The following is a 6,433-nucleotide window of genomic DNA, read 5'->3' as shown; positions in this document are numbered from 1 at the left end:
GAATTCCGTGAACAATGGAAGAGTTCTGAAGCATTTTTAAAAGTCAGCGGAATTCTGAGAACAATAGAAGAGTTGTGAAGCATTTTTAAGCGTCAGCGGAATTCCGAGAACAATGGAAGAATTCCGAAGCATTTTTAAACTTCAAAACTTCAGCAGAATTCCGAGAACAATGGAAGAATTCCGAAGCATTTTTAAACTTCAGCAGAATTCCGAGAACAATGGAAGAGTTCCGAAGCATTCTTAAACTTCAGCAGAATTCCGAGAACAATGGAAGAGTTCCGAAGCATTTTTAAACGTCAGCGGAATTCCGAGAACAATGGAAGAGTTCTGAAGCATTTTTAAAAGTCAGCGGAATTCTGAGAAAAATAGAAGAGTTGTGAAGCATTTTTAAGCGTGATCGGAATTCCGAGAACAATGGAAGAATTCCGAAGCATTTTTAAACTTCAAAACTTCATCAGAATTCCAAAAACAATGGAAGAATTCCGAAGCATTCTTAAACTTCAGCGGAATTCCGAGAACAATGGAAGAGTTCCGAAGCATTTTTAAAAGTCAGCGGAATTCCGAGAACAATGGAAGAGTTCCGAAGCATTTTTACACTTCAGCAGAATTCCTGGAACAATGGAAGAGTTCTGAAGCATTTTTCAAAGTCAGCAGAATTCCGAGAACAATAGAAGGGTACCAAAGCATGTTTAAACTTCAGCGGAATTCTGAGAACAATGGAAGAATTCCAAAGCATTTTTAAACTTCAAAACTTCAGCAGAATTCCGAGAACAATGTAAGAGTTCCGAAGCATTCTTAAACTTCAGCGGAATTCCGAGAACAATGGAAGAGTTTTGAAGCAATTTTAAGCGTCAGCGGAATTCCGAGAACAATGGAAGAGTTCCGAAGCATTTTTAAACGTCAGCGGAATTCCGAGAACAATGGAAGAGTTCTGAAGCATTTTTAAAAGTCAGCGGAATTCTGAGAACAATAGAAGAGTTGTGAAGCATTTTTAAGCGTCAGCGGAATTCCGAGAACAATGGAAGAATTCCGAAGCATTTTTAAACTTCAGCAGAATTCCGAGAACAATGGAAGAGTTCCGAAGCATTCATAAACTTCAGCGGAATTCCGAGAACAATGGAAGAGTTCCGAAGCATTTTTAAATGTCAGCGGAATTCCGAGAACAATAGAAGAGTTGTGAAGCATTTTTAAGCGTCAGCGGAATTCTGAGCACAATGGAAGAATTCCGAAGCATTTTTAAACTTCAAAACTTCAGCGGAATTCCGAGAACAATGGAAGAGTTTTGAAGCAATTTTAAGTTTCAGCGGAATTCCGAGAACAATGGAAGAGTTCCGAAGCATTTTTAAACGTCAGCGGACTTCCGAGAACAATGGAAGAGTTCTGAAGCATTTTTAAAAGTCAGCGGAATTCTGAGAAAAATAGAAGAGTTGTGAAGCATTTTTAAGCGTTAGCGGAATTCCGAGAACAATGGAAGAATTCCGAAGCATTTTTAAACTTCAAAACTTCAGCAGAATTCCGAGAACAATGGAAGAATTCCGAAGCATTTTTAAAAGTCAGCGGAATTCCGAGAACAATGGAAGAGTTCCGAAGCATTTTTAAAAGACAGCGGAATTCCGAGAACAATGGAAGAGTTCCGAAGCATTTTTAAACTTCAGCAGAATTCCTGGCAAAATGGAAGAGTTCTGAACCATTTTTAAAAGTCAGCAGAATTCCGAGAACAATAGAAGGGTACCAAAGCATGTTAAAACTTCAGCGGAATTCTGAGAACAATGTAAGAGTTCCGAAGCATTTTTAAACTTCACCGGAATTCCGAGAACAATGGAAGAGTTCTGAAGCATTTTTAAACGTCAGCGGAATTTTGAAAACAATCGAAGAGTTCCGAAGCATTTTTAAATGTCAGCGGAATTCCGTGAACAATGGAAGAGTTCTGAAGCATTTTTAAAAGTCAGCGGAATTCTGAGAACAATAGAAGAGTTTTGAAGCATTTTTAAGCGTCAGCGGAATTCCGAGAACAATGGAAGAATTCCGAAGCATTTTTAAACTTCAAAACTTCAGCAGAATTCCGAGAACAATGGAAGAATTCCGAAGCATTTTTAAACTTCAGCAGAATTCCGAGAACAATGGAAGAGTTCCGAAGCATTCTTAAACTTCAGCAGAATTCCGAGAACAATGGAAGAGTTCCGAAGCATTTTTAAACGTCAGCGGAATTCCGAGAACAATGGAAGAGTTCTGAAGCATTTTTAAAAGTCAGCGGAATTCTGAGAAAAATAGAAGAGTTGTGAAGCATTTTTAAGCGTGAGCGGAATTCCGAGAACAATGGAAGAATTCCGAAGCATTTTTAAACTTCAAAACTTCAGCAGAATTCCAAAAACAATGGAAGAATTCCGAAGCATTCTTAAACTTCAGCGGAATTCCGAGAACAATGGAAGAGTTCCGAAGCATTTTTAAAAGTCAGCGGAATTCCGAGAACAATGGAAGAGTTCCGAAGCATTTTTACACTTCAGCAGAATTCCTGGAACAATGGAAGAGTTCTGAAGCATTTTTCAAAGTCAGCAGAATTCCGAGAACAATAGAAGGGTTCCAAAGCATGTTTAAACTTCAGCGGAATTCTGAGAACAATGGAAGAATTCCAAAGCATTTTTAAACTTCAAAACTTCAGCAGAATTCCGAGAACAATGGAAGAGTTCCGAAGCATTCTTAAACTTCAGCGGAATTCCGAGAACAATGGAAGAGTTTTGAAGCAATTTTAAGCGTCAGCGGAATTCCGAGAACAATGGAAGAGTTCCGAAGCATTTTTAAACGTCAGCGGAATTCCGAGAACAATGGAAGAGTTCTGAAGCATTTTTAAAAGTCAGCGGAATTCTGAGAACAATAGAAGAGTTGTGAAGCATTTTTAAGCGTCAGCGGAATTCCGAGAACAATGGAAGAATTCCGAAGCATTTTTAAACTTCAAAACTTCAGCAGAATTCCGAAAACAATGGAAGAGTTCCGAAGCATTTTTAAAAGTCAGCGGAATTCCGAGAACAATGGAAGAGTTCCGAAGCATTTTTACACTTCAGCAGAATTCCTGGAACAATGGAAGAGTTCTGAAGCATTTTTCAAAGTCAGCAGAATTCCGAGAACAATAGAAGGGTACCAAAGCATGTTTAAACTTCAGCGGAATTCTGCGAACAATGTAAGAGTTCCGAAGCATTTTTAAACTTCACCGGAATTCCGAGAACAATGGAAGAGTCCCGAAGCATTTTTAAACGTCAGCGGAATTCCGAGAACAATGGAAGAGTTCTGAAGCATTTTTAAACGTCAGCGGAATTTTGAAAACAATGGAAGATTTCCGAAGCATTTTTAAACGTCAGCGGAATTCTCTGAACACTGGAAGAGTTCCGAAGCATTTTTAAATGTCAGCGGAATTCCGAGAACAATGGAAGAGTTGTGAAGCATTTTTAAACATCAGCGGAATTCCGAGAACAATGGAAGAGTTCCGAAGCATTTTTAAACGTCAGCAGAATTCCGAGAACAATGGAAGAGTTCTGAAGCCTTTTTAAATGTCAGCGGAATTCCGAGAACAAAGGAAGAGTTCCGAAGCATTTTTAAACTTCAGCAGAATTCCGAGAACAATGGAAGAGTTCCGAAGCATTCTTAAACTTCAGCAGAATTCCGAGAACAATAGAAGAGTTGTGAAGCATTTTTAAGCGTCAGCGGAATTCTGAGAACAATGGAAGAATTCCGAAGCATTTTTAAACTTCAAAACTTCAGCAGAATTCCGAGAACAATGGAAGAGTTCCGAAGCATTCTTAAACTTCAGCGGAATTCCGAGAACAATTGAAGAGTTTTGAAGCAATTTTAAGCGTCAGCGGAATTCCGAGAACAATGGAAGAGTTCCGAAGCATTTTTAAATGTCAGCGGAATTCCGAGAACAATGGAAGAGTTCTGAAGCTTTTTTAAAAGTCAGCGGAATTCTGAGAAAAATAGAAGAGTTGTGAAGCATTTTTAAGCGTCAGCGGAATTCGGAGAACAATGGAAGAATTCCGAAGCATTTTTAAACTTCAAAACTTCAGCAGAATTCCGAGAACAATGGAAGAATTCCGAAGCATTCTTAAACTTCAGCGGAATTCCGAGAACAATGGAAGAGTTCCGAAGCATTTTCAAAAGTCAGCGGAATTCCGAGAACAATGGAAGAGTTCCAAAGCATTTTTACACTTCAGCAGAATTCCTGGAACAATGGAAGAGTTCTGAAGCATTTTTCAAAGTCAGCAGAATTCCGAGAACCATAGAAGGGTACCAAAGCATGTTTAAACTTCAGCGGAATTCTGAGAACAATGTAAGAGTTCCGAAGCATTTTTAAACTTCACCGGAATTCCGAGAACAATGGAAGAGTTCCGAAGCATTTTTAAACATCAGCGGAATTCCGAGAACAATGGAAGAATTGTGAAGCATTTTTAAGCGTCAGCGGAATTCTGAGAACAATGGAAGAATTCCGAAGCATTTTTAAACTTCAAAACGTCAGCGGAATTCCGAGAACAATGGAAGAGTTCTGAAGCATTTTTAAAAGTCAGCGGAATTCTGAGAACAATAGAAGAGTTGTGAAGCATTTTTAAGCGTCAGCGGAATTCCGAGAACAATGGAAGAATTCCGAAGCATTTTTAAACTTCAGCAGAATTCCGAGAACAATGGAAGAATTCCGAAGCATTTTTAAAAGTCAGCGGAATTCCGAGAACAATGGAAGAGTTCCGAAGCATTTTTAAAAGTCAGCGGAATTCCGAGAACAATGGAAGAGTTCCGAAGCATTTTTAAACTTCAGCAGAATTCCTGGCACAATGGAAGAGTTCTGAACCATTTTTAAAAGTCAGCAGAATTCCGAGAACAATAGAAGGGTACCAAAGCATGTTAAAACTTCAGCGGAATTCTGAGAACAATGTAAGAGTTCCGAAGCATTTTTAAACTTCACCGGAATTCCGAGAACAATGGAAGAGTTCTGAAGCATTTTTAAACGTCAGCGGAATTTTGAAAACAATCGAAGAGTTCCGAAGCATTTTTAAAAGTCAGCGGAATTCCGTGAACAATGGAAGAGTTCTGAAGCATTTTTAAAAGTCAGCGGAATTCTGAGAACAATAGAAGAGTTGTGAAGCATTTTTAAGCGTCAGCGGAATTCCGAGAACAATGGAAGAATTCCGAAGCATTTTTAAACTTCAAAACTTCAGCAGAATTCCGAGAACAATGGAAGAATTCCGAAGCATTTTTAAACTTCAGCAGAATTCCGAGAACAATGGAAGAGTTCCGAAGCATTCTTAAACTTCAGCAGAATTCCGAGAACAATGGAAGAGTTCCGAAGCATTTTTAAACGTCAGCGGAATTCCGAGAACAATGGAAGAGTTCTGAAGCATTTTTAAAAGTCAGCGGAATTCTGAGAAAAATAGAAGAGTTGTGAAGCATTTTTAAGCGTGATCGGAATTCCGAGAACAATGGAAGAATTCCGAAGCATTTTTAAACTTCAAAACTTCAGCAGAATTCCAAAAACAATGGAAGAATTCCGAAGCATTCTTAAACTTCAGCGGAATTCCGAGAACAATGGAAGAGTTCCGAAGCATTTTTAAAAGTCAGCGGAATTCCGAGAACAATGGAAGAGTTCCGAAGCATTTTTACACTTCAGCAGAATTCCTGGAACAATGGAAGAGTTCTGAAGCATTTTTCAAAGTCAGCAGAATTCCGAGAACAATAGAAGGGTACCAAAGCATGTTTAAACTTCAGCGGAATTCTGAGAACAATGGAAGAATTCCAAAGCATTTTTAAACTTCAAAACTTCAGCAGAATTCCGAGAACAATGGAAGAGTTCCGAAGCATTCTTAAACTTCAGCGGAATTCCGAGAACAATGGAAGAGTTTTGAAGCAATTTTAAGCGTCAGCGGAATTCCGAGAACAATGGAAGAGTTCCGAAGCATTTTTAAACGTCAGCGGAATTCCGAGAACAATGGAAGAGTTCTGAAGCATTTTTAAAAGTCAGCGGAATTCTGAGAACAATAGAAGAGTTGTGAAGCATTTTTAAGCGTCAGCGGAATTCCGAGAACAATGGAAGAATTCCGAAGCATTTTTAAACTTCAGCAGAATTCCGAGAACAATGGAAGAGTTCCGAAGCATTCATAAACTTCAGCGGAATTCCGAGAACAATGGAAGAGTTCCGAAGCATTTTTAAATGTCAGCGGAATTCCGAGAACAATAGAAGAGTTGTGAAGCATTTTTAAGCGTCAGCGGAATTCTGAGCACAATGGAAGAATTCCGAAGCATTTTTAAACTTCAAAACTTCAGCGGAATTCCGAGAACAATGGAAGAGTTTTGAAGCAATTTTAAGTTTCAGCGGATTTCCGAGAACAATGGAAGAGTTCCGAAGCATTTTTAAACGTCAGCGGACTTCCGAGAACAATGGAAGAGTTCTGAAGCA

This window comes from Phyllobates terribilis, unplaced genomic scaffold (genome assembly GCF_046119375.1).
Source record: "Phyllobates terribilis strain yellow unplaced genomic scaffold, ASM4611937v1 Scaffold_28__1_contigs__length_16237799, whole genome shotgun sequence".
Lineage (NCBI taxonomy): Eukaryota > Metazoa > Chordata > Amphibia > Anura > Dendrobatidae > Phyllobates > Phyllobates terribilis.
Note: the sequence above shows the minus strand (reverse complement) of the source record.